Source organism: Canis lupus, chromosome 11 (genome assembly GCF_003254725.2).
Source record: "Canis lupus dingo isolate Sandy chromosome 11, ASM325472v2, whole genome shotgun sequence".
Lineage (NCBI taxonomy): Eukaryota > Metazoa > Chordata > Mammalia > Carnivora > Canidae > Canis > Canis lupus.
The window spans coordinates 68,957,510-68,979,232 of NC_064253.1; the positions used below are offsets into that span (position 1 = coordinate 68,957,510).

Below are 21,723 nucleotides of genomic sequence, written 5' to 3' on the forward strand. Positions count from 1 at the left end.
TTTAAGGTGGAAAGACAGATTTTATCGAAGCTACTGTAGTAGAGGAGAGAGTTTCCAGTATAGACTGAGCCCAACTCTAACTAAGAAAAAGGTAACTGAGTTTTGTTTTGTTATGTTTTTTTTTTTTTTTCCAAAAGGAGGACAAGTAGGAAAAAGAACTATGGAGAAGTGAAAAGGGGAGCCAAAAATGGACAAGTGGCATATGTATAAATGGAAAATGAAAGTGGGGTAAGTATAGAATTGCTGAAAATGGTCTGATGGTGGGTTGGTACAATGTATATTTTACAGTTTGGCAGCCTTGCATTTTCTCAAGCTAATAAGGCTCAGCATGAGTGCTGGGATCATCTTTAGGGACACAGCCTAGTGTAGGTGGAAGACAAGTTAAAATTTAGTCATATATCTTAACATGGTGCATGGGCAACTCCTTTGTACTGCATGGGAGTTCACAGTGTGCAGAAGAAGGAGAAGAAAATACAGAATAAATAAGGGAGGTGTTATAGTGGAGAGTATGATAGACAGGATGGTCCCCTATATAGAGATGTCCACATTCTATTTCCTGGGAACCGTGAATATGCTATGAAAGAGAGTGTCAGAGTTAGGGGAGGTGTGATGACAGAGGCAGAGAGAGAGGGAGGCAGTGGGGGAGAGAGAGACATCTGAAGATGCTGCTGACCTTGGTGATGGGGAAGGGGCCAGGGCAAAGAAATGAGTATAGCCTCCAGAAGATGGATTAGGCAAGGAAACAGATTCTCCTCTAGAGTCTGCAGAAGGGATACAGCCCTGATGACACATAGATTTTAGCCCTGCAAGATTCCAACAGCCAGAAGAGTAAGAAAATTAATTTATGTTGTTATAAGCCACTAAAACTTGTTTGCGCTTGTGGTCATTTGAAAGGACAACACAAGATAATAAACATGACCCTCAAGCTGCCCATTTCACCAGTCCCAGTTCCTGGCACCACACCCTGAGGACTGTGACATCCAGGGTACTGAAGGAAAGTGTGTACAATGGAACTCACTCCCAAGAACACAGTTTCTTGGTAGAGCAGGAACATGTTTGATACTCATTGCCCAGGAATGTCGTGGCATTTTGCTGTGTTGCTTGCAGTTTCAATATTAATATGAATGATCTTAATGTGATCTTTTTATCATTTGATTGCAGTTCCTTGGTGAATCAAATGACTCCCAAGCTCATTGACATTTAAAGACAGAGTGCATGCTCCCTACACTGATGTACTGAAACAGGAAAAGGTTGGGGTGATTCGTGCAGAGAAAGCTCATTTCTAAGCTATTTCAGTCGTCTTTTCACATCTGCCAATAATCTCTATTCCAAAAGCAATATTGGCTGGGGCACTGGAAGAATGTGCTAGTCTTTTCAGACAGGCTGCAAACTACCAGCAAAGTTTACTGAGCAGCCTTGTTACTAAAGCCACAGAGATGATAATTCTTTTCCTCCAGGGAAATCATATGTTCCCCTTCGTTGTTACTTCTCGCCTCTGCTGCACAGGTTCCAGTGGTCAATGCTCAGCACGCAAAGTCCTAGAAACGTGGCACTGCATATTTTATCAGCTTCCCCCCTCCACATCAAGTCTCCCTTCTGTTCGTTACCAGACCTCATTCTTTCACATTGATGTAACAGAGTTACCGATTCAGGTTTTCAGTAAAATGTCAGGGTGCAAATAATTGCCATGATAATCATAGCTACTGGGAATAAAGAGCGTCTTATGTGCCAGGAACTGTGCTGAGCATTTTGCATTTACTTCATTTATTTCACCTGAGTTTTCATGTATTCCGACTGACATTGGTTAATATTTGCACTACTGGTTAGAGCCAAAATTGGGCTTGGAAAGTAAGAAGCTAAGATTCCTAAGAGTTGTTAGTGTTTCAGTAGAGTAATGTATGCTTCTGCTCTTGTTGTCCTAAGAACTAGGGCCATTTCCCTTAGTACAGAGGCAGGTGAGGGCGCCACAGTTGGCATATAGAATGAATGATGCTCAATGTTTTTTGAGGAATATATGTGCACACCAATAGTTTGAGACACTCTTTATGTCTCAAAAAAGATTAGGCTTTTTAAACACATGAGGTGTGAAATCTGGAATTATACTGTCCAGTTTGGTCCTGTCTCCACCAGTTCATTCACTCATGCATTCATCTATTAACTCAACACATATTTATCATCATTCATGAGAGCATACACACCTCTGAGTATTGGGGCTGGTATGCAAATGAAACAAAGTTGTTCCTCACGAAGTTTATATTCTAGTGAAAGAAATGGGCAAAAGCAACAACAACAACAAAACCCACTTATATATGACAGATGGTGAGAAATGCTAAGTGGAAAGTGAGGCAGGGAAAGAGATAGGGAGAAACAAGTGCATCAGAGAAGGGTTCTCTGGAGGCACTGATGTTTGAGCAGAGACTCAGATAAAGTGAGAACAGCAGGCCCTGTTTCGCTCTGGGAGAGGAGAGTTGCAGGCTGAGGAATAGCAAGTACAAAGGCAGCCCTGAAGTGGTAAAGGGTCTACAGCCAGCAGCTTAGGTTGGGCTGCCCAGATTCCCTTATAAATGATTCATTAAGGAAGTGTTCTCAGGAGGAGCCTATAGGGGAGTAAGGAAGGTAGGGGAGGAAAGTGAGAATTTAGGCAAAGTCCTGGCCTTAGCTTGGTCTTCCCTGGAGATTATACACTAAGGATCTAGGGAGGAAGTCAACTCCCTTGGCCTCTGTCAGGAAAGGCAAGAGGGCTAGTCCTAGGTGCACAAAGGCAGCCCTTTAAAGAAGGTCTCTGGGCTCATTCTTTAGAGGATATGACTCCCAGAAGCTGGAGGATGAGCATAGAGCACCAACAGAGAGACTCAAGGGTATATGAATGGAGCCTTAGCTGTGTCCCCTAAAGCCAGTAAACTAGAGCAGAGTGAGAAAGAATAGGGTGCGAAAGCTGTTAAGGAGGTGGCCAGGGGGATCCCTGGGCGGCGCAGCGGTTTGGTGCCTGCCTTTGGCCCAGGGCGCGATCCTGGAGATCCGGGATCGAGTCCCACGTCAGGCTCCCGGTGCATGGAGCCTGCTTCTCCCTCTGCCTGTGTCTCTGCCTCTCTCTCTCTCATTGTGTGCCTATCATGAATAAAAAAATAAAAAAATAAAAAAAGGAGGCGGCCAGGGACCCAGGAGGACAGACTGTGGATTTTTACTTTATTGGTAATGGGCAGTATTGGTAATGGGAAGCCTTGAAGATATTTTATGCAAAAGAGTGGCATGATGTGATTTACATTTTAAAAGGATCACTTAAGCTGCTGTGTGAATCATAGACTCAGGGGAATTAGAGCAGAAGCACCAAAGACTGTTAGGAGGCTGTGGTGGAATTCTGGGGGGATTAGGATCTTGGATCTGCACCGTTCAACACAGAAGCCACTGGCCAAATATGGTCACTGAGCACTTGGAACAGGGCTCATTCAAACTGCCATGTGCTGTAAGTGTAAAGTATACGTCAGACTCAAAGGCTCAGTGGGAAATAAACAATGTATAATCCCTCACTAATATTTATTTTGTATTGATCACATGTTGAGATGATATTTTGCTCAAATAATTGTTCAAACAGATGTTAGTAATTGTGCTAAGTATGTCATTAAAATATGCTATTTAATTGTTTCTTTTTACTTATTAAATGTGGCTACTGGAAAATTTAAAATCATATATGTAGTTTGCATTGTATGTTTGTTGGACATCTCAGTTTAGATTCAGATGGTGAGAAGTGCTTAGCCTCTTACCTTCTTATAAAAGTAGAGGATAGAATTTGCTGATGCATATTATATAGGGGCTTAAAAAGTACACTGGATGATGGTGACATTTTCCAAGATGAAAACCACTGGGGGTGAAGAGCCTATTGGGGATGATAGGAAATGGAATTTGGTTTTGGTCCTAAGTTGGGGATGTCTAATGGACCTTGACATCAAAGTAATAGGTGGTTGGACATGAGTCTGGAGTTCCTTGGAAAGATGTAGGCTAGAGACTTAAGTTTGAGAATATTTAGTATATAAATAGTTTTTAAAGCAATTAGACCAGGTGCCATCACCTAAAGAGTGAGCAGAAAGAAGAAGTATATGGATGGAAGCCTGCTGTAGGCAATCTTCTGAAAAATGGGGAAACAATGGAGGATCTTAGAAATTAAATCTTGCTAATTGTCTGAACTTGCTCAATTTCCCATTTAAGCCCTTGTTTTACTACATATAAAGGGGATTAATAATAGTACAAGCTTCATAAAGTAGTTGAGAAAAGTAAAGGGATAATATACATCCACACCTAGCATAGTATCTGGCAAAAACTAAGATGCTAGTAAACATTAGTTACTGTATTATTCTCCCTTTTAAATGTGTCTTACTGGATCAGTCACCAGTAGAAAAAAAAAATCTCCAATTCTGGGGTGTTTGCCCATTTTTTCTAGTTTGAGAAAAAGTAATATTTTATCTACCCACTCTGGGGAGCACAGAGCTAGGTTTACCCCTCTGTCTTTGCTGCCATTTGGTATTTTTCCAGATGCAGATGTCATATATAGACAGCCTGGATTGGATATCAGTGGGAAAGCCTGCTTGATTTCTTGCAAGAACTTGAAGGAGTAGATTCAAATTTAGGACCTTGAGCCAAAGCGGTCAGGTACCCACACTGTTATGGCTGGAGAGGCAGTAGAATGTCTTCTTGGTGGGCCCAGTGGAAACACTAGCTTAGTTAGATAAGTATCCCAAAGGCCAGTCCCGGGTTGCTAAGTTGGTGGGGTGGGCACATGGGAAGGGAGATCACTTAGGGCAATCTGATTTTGGCACCTGCGGTGGAAAGAATAAAGTCTGCCTAAAGATGTCCATGTCCTAATCCTCGAAATCTATGAATATAGTATCCTACATGGCAAAAAGGACTTTGCAGATGTGATTAAGTTAAGGATCCAAATGGGAAGGTTATTCTGGATTATGCTGGCAGGCCCAATATAATCACAAGGGCCAGGGATCCCTGGGTGACTCAGCGGTTTAGCGTCTGCCTTCAGCCCAGGGTGTGACTCTGGAGTCCCAGGATCGAGTCACGCATCAGGCTCCTTGCATGGAGCCTGCTTTTCGCTCTGCCTGTGTCTCTGCCTCTCACTCGCTCTATGTCTCTCATGAATAAATAAATAAAAATATTAAAAATAAACAAAAAATATCACAAGGGCCATTATTAGAAGTAGGCAGGAGTTGTAGAGTCAGAGAATCAAATGTGAAGACAAAGTTGAGGTGAGGAACAGAAAGTGAGAGAGGTTTGAATGTGCATGCTTTTGGCTTTGAATACAGAGGAAGAGGACTTGAGCCAAGGAGGGCAGTACCTTCCAGAAGCTGAGAAAGGCAAAGTAGCAGATTCTTCTCTAGATTCTCCTAAAGGAACCCAGTCCTCCTGACATATTGATTTAACCCATTGAGACCTATTCTAAACTTCTGAGCTCTGAAACTATAGGATAATACAGGTGTGTTGTTTTAAGCTGCCTACTTCATGGTCATTTGTCACAACAGCAATGGGAAATGCAGTAGCCCTTAAAAGTCATGGGCTTTGCGTCATAATTATGGTGAAAATGAACCCACCTAAGACTCAGCTCTCTAATAATCTCACCAACCTGGAATGCAGCTAAGGAGGAAAGAAACAAAAGGCTTCACAGCCATTCAAACACATGGTATTTATAAACTAGACTAAAGCCCCCAAACTTTCCAGGTGTCAGTCCATGCACTGCTATTTTGACAAAAGTTGCACCAACTTGGTCTGTCACAAAGGAGAGGCATCATGTTAGAAACAGAGGGAAGAGCTGCTTAAGGAAAAATATTTGACAGCAATGAAAGGCGTAACAGCCCTCACAGCTTCACGTATATAAAGTGGAAGGGTGTGAAAGCACATCTCCCAGAGCTCATTCAGGTGGAATATTCCACGGAGGACTGATGAGAGCATTCACACACAACATATTAAAAGTAATTAAAATAACATAAATGATGTTTCTGAAGATCCAAGAAGAAAATAGGTTTTGGAGTACTCAGGTACTCAAGAAAGAACTGAATATATTTTATAAGGTCCCCCAGGGGGAAACAAAAAAAATGTATATTAAATTGCATTTAAAAACAAACAGACCTTGTTTCTCAAAAGTGTTAAACATAAGTAACCAAGGAGCCATGCTATGGGTAGGGTATGAGTGACTTTCCAGCTATAATATGCATGTAAGCTTATGTATACAGATATGCATCAAGGGCTTTAAACGTCTGTTTATGCTTGGATTTGGGATAGCTTGAGGGAAGAAAGTTGATAGATTGCAAAAGGTGGAGGAACGGGAAATTATATAAATGTTGCTTTGTCCTATGCACCATGCGTTATATTTTGTATGTATATACTTTACCTATTTCTCATGACTTCTCTAGAGTTGCTGCCAATATCCTAGAGGCCTTACATAAATTTCCCCAGCTCACACGCCCCAAAAGTGCTGTACTAAGGCTTGAATTTAGTTCTATTTGACTCTGAGATCTAGATGATTAGTCCAGATTAAATTGATATTAGTCCAGACTAAATTTGGTCCAGATTAAAATGATAAATTTCTGCCCAGGGTCAGTAGGTGTGTAGGAGCCTTTCTTGTGGTCCATCCTGACTTATTTCAGACTTGAAAGAGGCTGTGGACATCCAACCAACTCACCTTACACATGAGACAACTGAAGCCCAGACGAAATTCTAACATTTTAGGTCACATAGCGAATTGGAATGAGGAGCAAAACCCAGGATTTCTGCTGTCCAATATTAACCATCACCGCCACCACCTCCCAAGATGGGGCATGTGTAAGCGGCAAAATTTTAGGACTCCGTGGGTTTACATGGAAATTCAAGTCATAATCTGCTTCATAGAAGTGAACTTCAAGGGGGTTCTAACCTGAGCCTTTGAATTCCACTGACCACTCTTCCTCATGGGCTGAGTGGGGAGAGTGGGGGATGGAGTTAGCTTCTGAGCATTCATGGCTTCGCCTCATACCTTTTTATTCCACGGGAGACAGGAATTCATAGGCAGGCTGCCCTTATGGCAAGCACTTGTTTGCCTAGAGGGGTCTTTTCCCTTTGAACTTCTCTGGAGACTCTGCCCACATGTCGAGAGAGCTGATCAAAACAGTAAACGAGGACCCTGACAAGGATTTTCAAAATTGCATGCAGATGTCTCCATTTCAGAGAATTGGAAACACAAATCTTTTTTGGATTGCTGTAGCAACAAGGGACAGACAAAACAACACGTTGCAAGAAGCCGTCCCGGGAGGACTGATAGCAATGTGGGGGAGTGGGGCCGGGGGGTTGCAGAGTCTGGGCCAACATGTGCTGAGGCTGGAAATCCTGCCGTGGAACGTAGAGCTTGTAATCTAATGGAAACCACCAGTCTCTAGGGCAATTTCCCCTCAGTCTGAGCCCCGATGTGCGAATGTGAAAATGGGAAAGGCAAGGGGCCAGAAGTAAGGCCTGAGCTGGAAATGCTGCCTTTTTGGCTCAGTCTCCATTTGCCCAAACCAGCCCTCCAGATCCAGACCAGTAGAATACAACAATTCACATGTTCACAGTGCTTTACCATTTGTAAGATGTTTTCCCGCATTTATCATCAGGGCTCTTCCTTTCAGCATCTCAATTTAGTGAGTGGATCACCAGGGCCCAGGGACAGATCTAGAGTTGGGGTTTTATTTATTTATTTATAAAGATTTCATTTATTTATTTTTGGGAGACAGAGCAGGAGCAGTGGGGATGGGGGAGGAACAGAGAGGGGAGGAGAGGCTGACTTCCCAATGAGCAGGGAACCCACAGAGAGCCCAACACGGGACTCGATCCCGGGACCTTGAGATCATGACCTGAGCCAAAGGCAGACGCTTAACAAATTGAGCCACCCAGGTGCCCCTAGAGTGGAGATTTGTTTCAGGTCACACAGTTAAAACTCAGAGCAAAGACTTAACTTCGTATTTGTTTGAATTCAAGGCCATTGCTCTTTTTCCTCAGAACCACAATTGGAAGCAATGTTAAAAATAGATTTTTTTTTTTTAAAGAAGAAACTAGCAGGTAATTTCTATAAATAAACTAATAAAATTAATAAAGAAACTAGAGGGCAGTAAAACAGAGAAGAAAATGTAAAAGGCAGAAGTGACTATCCAAGTTTGGTATGAAAAGAAAAGAATAGCAGGAATAGATCAGACTTTTTTTGGTCTGTTTCAGGGTTTTTTTGTTTGTTTGTTTTACTGTGTTTTGTTTGTTTTTAAATGAATTCCAGTTACCATTAGTTCCACCAGAGCCTTGGTGGAAAAAGTGTTTTAATGGTCAAATAAGCCACACATTCTGTCCTCTGGGGCAATTACAGAGTATATTATGATGATAAATGCTTTCCTTGCTTAAATAGCAACAACAGAGATAGTTAATCTGGTTTAACCTAGTGTTTCACAAATTTATTTAGCAGCATAAGCTTTCTCTTCAAAATACCAATTAATATTCCAGGGTCCTTTTAAGGAGCCATGTATTAGAGAGTGGAAAATCTTCCTCCAGTTTTGCCAAGAAGCCCCAATACAGGTAGAAAATTCTAAGGACCTCATATAAATCTTTTAAACCTGTCTTTAGCCAGCTGGCAAAGTCCAGGAAGCACAAAGATGAGGTCTCTGACTGGAGGAGGGGGATTCTCCCATTTCTCTTGGGCAAATGAAACGGTTCCCACTGGAAAGTGCAGAACTTCCAATTTCAAACTGCAAGTGATTCATGTCAATGCCCCATGACCCCGAGGAAGAGAATGTGGAAACTGATTAGAGTTGCTGATGTTTGGGCATTTGAGTCATAGGGTCTGGACCTTAGTGTGGGGTCTCGTGTCTTTCTGCCCTGGATCTCCTTGCCCTTGCATCTTTCGCTGCATGTTCCTGCCAGCTGGGCATAATTAAATCTCAGATGTAGAGAGGCAATGGGTGAAACAATTATTGCTCCATGACTATTCTGAGAACTTGATGGGTGGGATTAGAGGGGCAACTTGGTGTGGAAACTGTGCTTAGTCCAGCAGAAGTTTAGGCTGACAAAGACATTTATGTATTTCAAAACGCCAGATGGACTCGCAGATGGAGTGTTTGGACTTCACAGTTGGGACTGCCGGATGTGAGACCTCCCAAGATTCCAGGACAAGCAAAGGGATGATTTCATCCTTTACTATACATCCAGCCATACACTGCTGGCTTGGAGCATCCAGTGTGAAGCAAGAGACAAGAGACGTGTCCTCATTCAAGGTTAAAAGTGAGGTCAAAGTCACCTTTCAAGCTGGAATGGGAAGAGAACAGGAACTGGGGCTCAGAAGATCTGGTTATTACTTCTTTTTACTAGTTAATCTATGGCTTTGCGCAATGGCAGATTCAAATTAAATACACATTTATAGGAGGCTTATTGGTACCAGAAGTTTTCAAGGTAAAGAGAATACAGTTCTCAGATTCTTGATATCACATTTTAGGGAGAAGGAAAAGAAAAAGCATAATTATTGTCTGAAGCAAAATATAAATCATTCTTTAAGGATAATAACTCAATCAACTAAAGAAGCTCTGAAAAACTAGATGTGGTATCTGAGCTGATTATTAAAGGATATTGTCCAGTAGGGTATTCCAGGCCAAGGGACGAGCAAAATCAAAGGGATAGAGGCTTGGATATAGGGACATTTTAGAAGTTGTGATTTGTGGTAGGATGTCATTATTGTGATGGTGTTCATTAATAAGTTAGGATTTTATGGAGGCAGAATGTGATGAGGAAAGGGGGACTTCTGGGAATTTTTGAATAATTATAAATCATACTACATTTTAGAAAAAAAATACAACAGAATAAATTTCTTATCTCCAACCCCTGAAATGGATATTTAAAAAAATGCGGATTTCAGTCCTGATTGTCATTTTAACAAATGATGGGTCCTTAGCCAGTTCACTTCCTTACTTCTGCTCTTCAGACTTTAGTCTGAAACAAAAAGCTTTAGACTTTGACTCTTTCCAGGCCAAAATCAACACAACATAGTCTCTGTGGTGGTCAGGATAATGGAGAAGTGAGTGACTCCCTTCAGTTGTGCTAGCCATCGGGACAAAAAGCAATCTCTGAACTACTACAAGTCACCTTGCATATATGGATTAATCCCGAAAGCCAGCTCTACACTGGCTGTTCTTTTGTGGAGAGTGATGTCACTGTCCTCACACCAACCCTAGTTGAGTTCGGGGCATAGACAATCCCTGATAGCACCTTTTTATGACAATGATACAAAATGCATCTTGCATGTCAGTTGTCCTTCAGGGACATGCTCTCATCTCTAGGCTGGATGTTCACTTCTGAGCTATGGACTAAAACTACTTCCTAAATATTAATTGGAAATTTCACTGGTGGGTATCTATAGCAAAATCTTTTTCAAAAGGATCTGTGTGCAATTCCCTAAAATGTTATTGCATGTTAAAGATTAGTTAGCATTTTGAGGAACATGAGTGTTTAACTGTCTGTTCCAAGAACAAGAATAATAATACAATTTTACAGAGGCTTACTGGTAAGCAAAACCCATAAACTTCTGAAGATTTTCATTGACGTTGGACTTCTAATTTCCAAAATGTCATATGGAGCCACTGCATTCAGAAAACTCACAGACAATGATAAGGATACACAACAACACATGTGACCAAGTCATTGTTTAGACTGGGCAAATTCTTTACTCTAGATTTAGTGCCAAGTTGTCATGAAAATTTGGGGTTTAAACTAGGATTCAAAGCATGTGTAAGACTTGTGTGAATACAGGTTCAGGGACAGTCTACCTGATAGAAAAATTACAGGTTCAAAGATTAGGATGAATCCTGTTTCTGTGCAGAGTATAGAAGAGAGAGAAAAATAGTGTGCCGATTGATTGGATTAAAATTTCGAGTACTGAGCATAAAATAAAAACTAGGTGTGAGCCATTACTCTAAAATTCTTAAATAACAGAATGAGTAGTTTTGGTTTTTATTTCAACTTTAGTGGAGCTCCTCCGTGATTATCAACTGGCTATTTTTGTGAGGTGGGCAGTATCGTGCCCATGGTAAAGAAGGGGACACAGGAGCCAAGGGAGATAGACTGTGTCCTAGATCTACAAGCTGGGAGTGGTGAGGCCAGGGCAAGAGCCCAATCCCTCAGTCGCCAGGTGTTTGGCCTCTCAAACAGCAAGTAGCTGTTGCAAGTTCTGGTTTCAATCATCTAATACGTTCTCAATGTAAACACAAATTTTGAAAAACAGCATTGAGCCCCACAGAGAGAACCTGGCAAAATATGTCCAGAGCTTCTCTATGCACTCAACATTGTTTCTGTAGAGATAATAACAGTAGGAAAAAAATAAATATAGCCTCCAGAAGTCATCCATAAGTCCTTCCAGAAGGCCACCTGAATTTCTGGAATGGCTCTGCTATTCTGATGTGACATTTATGAAAAGTAGTGTGAAGTTTGTGGTAAGAAAATGATTTTAATTTGCTCAAAGACCACCTCTTAACATTTTGTATTTTAAGAAAATAGACAAGAAAGCTCTGAATATTAGGAGACCAAAATATATGGTGACCGAAGATTATTTTTGCATTTTTGGTGCTCTAAACGTGCGTTAACTCTCCGGTCTGAGAATACTGCTTGGCAAGCCCTTGTCTCTCACAGAACAAATAACATCACAAAGTAGCAGTGTTCCTCTAAAGAAAGTGAACAGAAATCATCTCAAACCAACCATCCTGGAATTCTTTCTTGGAGAACACCTAATCCCTAGAGTAGGTCAGATTTGGTATATATTCCATTAATTGTTTTCATATGCTCCGAGGCACGCTGGGCAAGAGCTCTTAAATAATCCTTGAGTACATTTTAATCAATATCTAATCTTCAAGAGGCTTTAAAAGCTAGTAGTACCTCGATTGGTACATATACATTCTCTATACTTCAGAGCAGTGTGTTGAGAGGTAGAGAGTGTCCTTCAGCACTTCCCTATGAGTAAACCTTAGCATAGGTACTGCCTGATTTCAAGGCTATAGAATCACTCATTTTGCCAAATGCTACCTCAAGGAAACTGTTGAAGAATTTAGCATTCATATTTTAGAGTAGTAGGCGGTAGGGAAGTCAAAGGCATCAAATAAATTCAAAGTTACTGAACATTTTCACTCATTCTTTCCACAATGATTATCTACTGTAGATGCCCATTGTTAGGCACCTAACTGGGTCCTGGAAATAGTATAATGGAAACGTCAGATGGATACTTGCCTTAGAATTTTCAATCTACTGACCCAACACAACCCAGGAATCTCTTTTGTAGTATTTCTTTTTTTTTTTTTAAGATTTTATTTATTTATTCATGAGACACACACACACACACAAACAGAGAGAGAGAGAGAGAGGCAGAGACACAGACACAGGCAGAGGGAGAAGCAGGCTCCATGCAGGGAGCCTGACGTGGGACACGATCCTGGGTCTCCAGGATCCGGCCGTGGGCTGAAGGTGGCACTAACCGTTGAGCCACCCGGGCTGCCCTCTTTTGTAGTATTTCTGATATGGGGATATCCTACACTTGTTTGGATATTTCTGGAAACAAAGTCCAACTCTTACCATAATTTCCAACAGATAGTTGACCCTCAATAGCCTTCTTCTGATTAAGATTCAACTCTCATTTTATGTTGCATCCCACTAATTTGAACCCTCAAATAATTTTGGGAGCTGAGAATTCATTGACCTGTTTTGTTTTGTTTTGTTTTGTTTCTAAATAGGGAAATGATTTTTTTTTCAAAAACCCAAATTACTCAGGTAAATAACCAAAGTTCCATAATGAAACTACTATAATGTATTTAGCTGTGAGGATCAAATGAAAATAATGGAGCTGACATTGTTTGTAAAAGGAAGAAACACTGTTTTATAAACAGTAAATAATGGGACTGAATTATTTTGTAAACATAAGCATAAGGACTTATCTATATCCACCTGCTGCTAAGATTTCATTAACTTGACTTAAACCTCTTAAGTAGCTCTTTTTCTATCAGACTAATGCTGTTCTCTAGCTATATTAACACATAATACATTCCCTTCATAATCCTCACATAATCTAAGATTACCTTGTTTATTTACCCATTTACTTGATTTGTGTATGTTTCTCCACCTCCTAAAAGCACACAAAACAAGAAAGCTCCTCGAGTGCAAAGATTTTGATTGTTTTGTTTTTCAGGAAATTTCCTGTCCTAGAACAGAGCCTGATCACCTTTCAGGATTCAAGAAAGCTTTGAAGAATGAATAAATAACTTTCTTGAATTCTTCAAGGAAGGCTTATATCTGTGTGCATTCTGCTTGTATACTTAGGAGATTTTTTTTTCTTACTGTAGATTCAGTTTCAACATGGCAAAGATTATGTCCCAATCATCTCTGAATCTTTTGTACTCAGCATGGAGCCTAGCCTAAAGTAACTTCAGTCAGTTCATGTGTGCTCATGAGAGTATCCATCTTTCTGGCACATTTGAGAATACAGGCAAAGAAACTCAAGCTGTCAACGAATAGGGTAAGTAGTACTGTGGCAAGAAGACAGAGCGGAACAACAGAACACACAAAAACAGACGAGATAATACAAGGGCATTGGAGTGACTGAAATCACTTCAAGTAATTCAGTTCCTCTTCCCTGGGCTTATTCCAAGGCTTTGCAAATTATGCTTGATCTTTAGCCATTTTCAATAAATTACTTCAGTACTAGATTTCAGCAGACCTGAGAAGACTCTGCCTTTTTGAACTCATCTGTTTTCCACCTTATTGAACAGATTTTTTATGTGGTTCTCATTCATTCACTGCATCTTTGTCTTGAGCAACCACCAAGTTGTAGGCATTTTTGATATAGCTGTCACTCAGTTATTAGAAAGGGTCTGCTGTCCTTCAAAATACCAGAGGGCTTGAGAAGAGTTCCCCAATAGTACCAGAGCCTGTGAAGGCCAGAACACTCGTCACAGTTGGTTAATTTCTGGGAGACTCATTGTCTCCTGTGTGACACTCCTGCATGCCCATATGTGGTGTCCTGCTGCACACCTGGTTCTAGTTACGGATCTTAGTCATTTTGCCAGTTACGGGGAAGACTCTTCCCCATATAAATGCATTTGTAAAGACTGGAGTGTTTGAAGTTTTGGAGACATCTGTGGGACACCATCAAATGTACAACAGTACAAAATGGGAGTCCTAAGACAGGAGAGAAAGGAACAGAAAGACATTTAAGGAAACAATAGCCAAAAACATCTCAAATATACACACTCATAAAGTTTAACAAACTCAAAGAAGGGTAAACACAAAGAGTCATACATTATCATAAAACTATAAAAAGACAAAAAAGAGAATTTTGAAAGCAAGGAGAGAAGTGAATCACCATGTACAAGGGATCTTCAATAGGATTAGTAGCCAATATCTCAGCAGAAGTTACAGAGACCAGAAGGCATATTTAAGGCGCTGAAGGTAAAAGGAAACAAACCCAAACCAAACAGAAAACCCTAAGAACCAAGAATTCTGTATTTGGCAAAACTAGGCTTCAAAATTAAGACATTTCCAGATAAACAAGACCTGAATAAGTCTGTCACTAGGAGGTCATCCCTTAAAGAAATGCTAAGTAGAGTTCTTCAGGTGAAAATAAAAAGACACTAGACAGTAGCTCAAATAGAGAAAGAAAGAACTCTAGTGGAAGTAACGACATGGCTAAATACACAGCATTGCCAAGTTCAACCTGGGGGCTTCTGCAGTTTGTCAGTCTCTTTTCTTTTCTTCATTTAAATTTCTTTATTTAAGCAATCTGTACACTTGACATGGGGCTCAAACTCATGACCCTGAGATCAAGAGTCACATGCTCTCCAGATTGAGCCAGCCAGGTGCTCTGCAGAGTTTGCCAATTTCTATTTTTTCCTCCTAGAATGAAAAAATAGAACACTTTCTTGTTTCTCTATATACCTTGTAATTTTTGTTGCTGTTACTGCAAACTCAACATTCTGAGCCTTATAATGTCGTAACTCTGGAAATCAGGCGTTCTCCTCGTCCCCAGGTTTTGCTGTTGTTGCTTGGTGACAGCTACCATCACCCATCTGTTTAGTGACTCTGCTAAACTGTTTTTTGCAGACTATTTTCCTTGTCATGTGTGGTCTCTAAAGTCCCTAAATGAAAACTGCCTCAGTAGTCAATCAGGCCTGACAGAGATTTCCTAAAATGCCTGGAACCAAAAGCCAAAGGCTAAAAGCCAAAAGCCAGAAATAGTGTTTTGGTCTTCCTTTGCAAATTGGTTCTGAGCTGGAGCATTCCTTCAATGCTTTGCCAGTGTGTGTGCCTACAATTCTACTTCCCCCTTCATCTTTTGCTTGTGTAGAGTTCAAACATCAGCCAGAGATGCAATCCACAGTCCTCTCAGGACTTCTCAGAGTATTTATCCAGTCCGAGGCATGTGCATTGCACTCTCAATTATCTGGTCTACACAGCCCACTCTCAAATCATTATATGCACAAGAATCTTCCTTCTCAGTTTCCCCTTGCTCAGGCTTTTGGGTCTGTCTGCTGCTTAGCCCATATGTCATCCCTCGCCCCAGGCAGATATGGGTAATAGATCTCTAATGTTTTCAACAGATGCCATCGAGACTGAAAGGGGTGAAATAAGGGCAAGCTTCTGAAATGGTGCCTCTGAGAACTGCTAAGTAAGTCAAAATACACCACTATCTGTAGAGAAAAAAGTCTGTATTGCTTGTTTCTCATTGTCCTAGCATTAGCAGCTGCACCAGAAATGTGGACCCCTGTCCCCATGGCTGCCACAAAACGGGGGAATGCTGAACGATAGACAGGTAAACAGAAGTATCACAAGACATTCTTACCAAAATGTAGTAGCCTTTCCTTCATTAAACACACCGCTGGTTTCTGTAAGATTTTTATTAAATCCTCAAGTTGTGAAAATGTTTCTTCTGTTAGTTTTTACCAGCTTATAGGTTCACTCAGTGGAAGGATTAATTCTTAGAATGTCCTACTCTGCTATTTGTCATGATATTCTCAAAAATGTGTGTCTCTTGATTCACAAAACTCTCTTCCACGGCTCTATCCTGCTGATAGGCTCTGGCCAAGACAAAATGATGTTTTCCCACAGTTATTAGTTGTGGCATTGTTTACAACAAAAAGTGACTAAAAATAATCCCCAAATCCACTGGTGAAATTATGGTATATCTGCAAGATAAAGTGCTTTGTATCACACACAAAAATAAAAATCTCTTTACACTTACAGAGAAAGATTTCCAAGATATGCTAACTGATAAGCAAGTAGCAAAACAGTGTATATAGTAGTCTACTTTGTGTGTAAATTAGGGTTGTACCTATAAATTGTGTGTGGTGCTTTCTGTGTGTGCAGGATCCCTAAAAAAATAATGACAACACTTATCTACAAGGGAGAAGTTTAGGGGTGGGAACTGTGTAGATAGGATAGAAATGGCAGAGAATCTTTACATTGTATACTTTATTAATTTCTAAATGTGTGAGCCACAGGAAACATGCTGATTACTTAAAAAATAAGGAAGACATCCGATGACTTATTACTGTCGGTATAACATCCTAACTAGCATGCATCATCTCCAAGGCCATGCTGGACCACTTCTTGGGTTCTGCTGCCTCATTTCTCCCTCATTGCCTTCTGATGCACTAGGTTCCAACCACACCAGCCAGATGGTATTTTTTGCCAAGATCTTAGAACTTTCCTAGTTCTTTCTCCTTCAGGGGTTTTGTACAAATTTTTTCCTCTTCTAGGTGTGTTTATTGCTCTGAGATTCAAATGGGTCATATTTTCTCATCTTTTAATTCTCAAAGAGACTTTCCATTAACACTTCTGTCTGGGAGATTTCCTCCATCCCCAATATCCTCTTTCAGAACCCTAGTTTTAGTGTTCCTTATAGTAATTACTGTAATAGACTAATATTCATGTGTTCATTTATATTTCACTGTCTTTTCTACTGAACTCTAAGAAATGCTTCTGTCTTTCTCACTGTTGGATCTTCAGCAGGACCTGGATTAGTTGGTGGTACATTGATATCTAAGGGGTTGAGTGAATGAAGAGGTAGGTTAAAGAGGGGGTAGCATATTCAATCCTCATCTATGACATAATTTTTAAGATCATTTTCTTTGTTTCTTGGTAGAGATCCTTAGTTGCTTCATCTGTAATATATGGCTGCTGAATATGCTGGTCCCCAAGGTCCCCAGAGAGACTTCTCTCAATACTCCTGTACTCCTGACCCTTTGCTTCTACAACTAAGACACATGTTAACTCAACCTTGTTCTTTCCCCTCGTGAGATAGTAAGCTCCTGTTGCCAGCAAAACTAGCTCTGCTGCTAGAGTTGGAGACAGGAGTGATGCTAATTGTCCCAAATTAGGGTCTCTTTGACCCTGTTCTTCTGTCACAGAACAGCACATAATACTGCCTCCTGGCCCTTCCCCTGTCTAGTATGCCTGCAGTATGTCTCTACCAATAGAAAACCATATTTACATTTTTCTCTACTTTCCCTCTCATACACAGGGTCCAGACAATAACAGCTTTCAAAAACCAAATTAAAAATCTGGGCCACACATAAAACCTCTGGAGTCATTTGGCTCTGAATGGGGCTACTGGCATTGTCCAACAAACTGCTCAACCCAATGAATCTTAGGGAAGGCAAAAACAAAACAAAACAAAAGAAAACAAAAACAGTTTAATGTTAATGCTGTTATTTCCAAAATTCAGGGAGAGACAAACCACATGGTTGTGGAGGGATAGGATTCAATTTCCTAGCAACCAAGCACAGGGGGAGAGACCTGCCAAACACCTCAGAAGACTAACATTCAGGGTCCCACTGAAGCTAAAGGAGCCAGGGGTACATGAACGTGCTGGCTCACATGGAAGGAGCAGTATGACAAGACAATGTGAGACACACTGTCTTCTTTACAGTCTAGGAGGACCCATCCCACTTCCTCTGCCTCTGGAGCTCCTTTCAGAGTAGCCACTGAGGCATGCTGTTCACCGGATGGCTACTAATTTCAGACTCTAGAGATAACCACATCCAATGCTCACGGTGCCCAGATGTCTTTTTGACAAGGTAGGACATACCCAGTCATCAAGGGGGTGGAAACCATCACAGAACAGAATGGACGAGCCTTCTGGACTTTGTCCAAGAGGTGGGCCTGCTTGAGACAAGCAGATATCTATTTTCAAACTAGCTGGAAACTGCTTTGTCTGAGAGTATTCATCTAGAAAGCAGCCCAATTATCTGCCTTCCTACTGCTCTTTACAAGGAGCTACAAATTCAAGGGCCTTGAAAAAGCAGAGGACCTTGAGAAAAGCCATCATCAATACTGGATTTTATGAAATGGTATGAGCATAGGTTTTCAGACCCAACACATATACACATTCCAGAATAATGTTATTCCAAACAAATAGATTAATTTTCTTGAGACTGCTTCTACACTGATAGAGGAAACATCTTTCTCATACATTGCCATGAAGGTTAAATTAGGTCATGCTTACAAACACCTGACTCAGTGCTTTACAAAGCAATTAGCTATTTTATCCTTTTTATATTATACATATTTTCTGAATCTCTATGCTTATTTATAGTGAATCTTATGAAGTATTTCCAATGTAGATAAATTGATACTATTTGCCCCCAAAGGGGAGAAGGGTATCCTCAGTGCTTCCTGAATATTCTAAAACTGAATTGCTGGCCCAGGTTCAAATTTCTATTTCTAAAATTTGACACCTCTTATGCATTTTCTACTTCAAAGTAGCATTTTTAAATGAATGTGGGCCACATAAACATCAATCATGGGCCTGCTATCTTGAATTTTGGCATTTTAACCTCGTGGCAGTTAGTGCCATCATTGGACACATTGTGAATGACACAGAATTCTCAGTGCACAACTGTGTAAAGGACTGCCCTTCAGCTTATGTTGAAACCAACCTAGCAATGATTAGATTGTAATTATATTTCATTCAACACTCTAAATGCAAAAGAGAGATGGATCCATAGAATTAGTCAATGAAAAGGAAATCAATAGCATCCCAGACAGGAATAAGCATGTAGAAAGGCCTATAGGATGGAGCTGTCAACCCCAAGCAGCCTGATTTTGATTGACTCCACAGCCAGTCCTTGTAAGGCCACTGTCATTGTTAGGGCATCCATAGTCATTCTTAAGTCCCACCTTCCAGTGACATGGTAAGTCTAGATGCACAAAACAATGATAAAATGAGTTAATATTAGTCTATTAGATGGCAAAATTTGAGTGTGCTAAAGACTGGTTGTTCACACTCTGGAAGAGGCTTCCCAGGAGTGTCAGGGATGACGATAAAGCATCAGAGAGTGCAGTCCCTAGAGTTTGACAACAGAGTTACGACAGATGTGAAGGATCATCTCAGTCACTTTGTTGAGGAAACTACCCGAAGAGTTCACCTCCTCTAGTAGTTGCTTCCTCAAGTGCGAGTGGGGGTGGAGAGTGGGTCTCCATTCCCTTTTAGTTTATACTCTGCACTAAGGGAGAGATTGGTATTGGTACCTTCCCAGACCTCTGCTAGCTATGAACCAAACCCGGAGAAGAGAGGCCAGATGGAAAACGCCATCAGCAGATACACACATCCAAACTGCAGCGAGCCTTCTGGATACCATTTAACCTCCGGCAACCATGTGCTCCAGTACCTGCTCATCCTCCCCATCACAGGGAGTATGTCTTCCCATCGATACCTGTCATAGCTACTGGTATCCAAGGGGAAAGTCTCAGATGCACTTTTACATAGGAGCCACTTGTAGAGAAATGAAAGAGAACACTTACTGCGCATTGACTATGTGACAGGACTTGAATTAGGTGAGACTCATTAGTAGAAGGATAATGGGACGCCAGCGTCTGGCTGCACTGGGTTCAGATGATAAGCCTCCGGTGTCTTTATCTGCAAACAAGCCAAATGATTATTTTCACTGATGAAGAAAGCAAAGGTAGAGAAAGGGATCTGGGGGGAGAGTAGCCAAAGATCAAAAAAGAAGAGCACGACATTATATATCATCAAGCTGATGGGCAGGAATGCAGAGTCAGACACACTGGGCTTGTCTCTGAATTCCACTCTACTGCTGATACGGTTTCCACCCTCAGGAAAGTCATGTGTCAGCCTCTAGTCTCAGGGCTCATCAAATGATTTCTGTGATGATTCAATTAGAAATTCTAAGTAGGACAAGGCCTACCACACAATAAATTATTCTATTCTTAAAATCCTTTTAGTTTTTTCCACTTAATTCTTCCAACTGTCCTGTTGGAGGTTAAAATTTTCTCTATCTTTCAGATGGGAAAACTAAAGTTTGGAGAAGCTAAGTCATTTGGTAAAGTTCACACAATGAGTTCAGCGTGGGATTTGAGTCCTGTTTTTTCATACATGAAAGCCCAATTTCCTTCATTACTAACATGTCACTTTTGGGCTCACATAATTGGATTGGAAAGCAGTGGATCTTTTCTGGAGACTGGACTGAATTTATATTTTATGTGAAATGACTCTGCTCAGTGCAAGGAAGGTGGAATCTGAGTTGATTTTCCTATTTCTACAATTTAAAACAGACAGGCACAGTTCCCTGGGCCAAAGGAGGCTAGGGACACATGATGCAGATGTTTGCCTCAGAAAGAGCCATCCTCTCCCCCAGGAGGGGCTATTTGGCCTGTAACCCTCTGATGTGCTGCCTCCCAGGCCTCCTGACCCACATTTACAGGAGAGAAAATCCCTGCCAGATCCCATTCCAGGGTCTGAGCTCCCCAGACAGGGTGAGATCATCCTTTCAGACCTGGCCTGCTTTAATATGCTGGAAGACATCCTGAATGAATGAGCACGTAAATGAACAAGTGAATGACTCCATGGGAATCATGAGCAGAGTCTATGTCAAGAAGCCATTTAAGCTCCTGCAAGATGCATTAGTCTCCACAAAAGAGCAAAATCACTTACCTACCTCCTTAGTGCCAGGGTGATTCAGCAACCTGTGTGTGGATTACCTCACTGACTAGTGAGTTCTCCTCCTTATTTCTGTCTTGTGCCTCCTTGGGAGACTAGCGTGGAGCTCAAATCTCTCTATAAACTACCTTCTGGGGATGTGTATTATTAATGACTAGAGAGAGACTAATGAAAATAAAAATGGATTAGAAATGAGAGGATGTGGTTTTAATTCTATACTTCTTGGCTGTGTAATGGACAAATAATATAACTTTTTTAAAGCCTCAATTACCTTATGTAATAGATGGATATGATCAAAAAGATTTCTTACTTTTCAGTGCTTTGTGAGAATTTTACAAGGCAGAGGATGAAAAAATTCGTTGTAAATGGAAACAGGTTTTAAGACTGCCAGTTAAGCTTCTGATTCACTTAACACTTTGGGCTGTGACTGATAGCTATACTTCAATTCATTTAAGTTATTGGCTTGATCTCTTAGGTCTCACACATGTTATTGAGAAACTGCTGTAGAGTCTGGAATTAAGTCTGGAAAGAACATCAAAATCTTTCCTGAAAACATCACAGTTATAATACTACTTGGGCTGTGAGATCTCTGGGGGATAGAAAAATCATTTGATTTATTCTTGTGTCCCCACTCTTTGTCTGTGGCCTAACCTTTGTACTCAGCGATATGCCAGTCGCATAACTGGTGTTCATGATATATCCAATCAATCAGTGGTTAAAGGTAGAACATCAAATGCCTCTAGTCTGGT

The 21,723-nt window shown here is 40.9% G+C and overlaps 1 long non-coding RNA gene across 6 annotated transcripts in view; it reads left to right on the forward strand.

Moving 5' to 3' along the window:
* Window positions 1–21,134, forward strand: part of LOC112650437 (uncharacterized) — a 30,319-nt gene extending 9,185 nt beyond the window's left edge. For 4 of the 6 annotated variants that reach the window (XR_003130172.3, XR_003130175.3, XR_003130173.3 and 1 more), the window contains 2 exons: window positions 138–228; window positions 1,162–3,098. This is a non-coding gene — a long non-coding RNA (uncharacterized LOC112650437). Of the gene's footprint in view, window positions 1–137; window positions 229–1,161; window positions 3,099–9,086; window positions 11,775–13,361; window positions 13,535–15,614; window positions 15,683–17,944; window positions 18,093–20,320 lie in introns of those variants that run through there. The other 2 variants (XR_004803841.2, XR_003130176.3) reach the window with 2 other exon arrangements.
* Window positions 21,135–21,723: the final 589 nt, after the last annotated feature.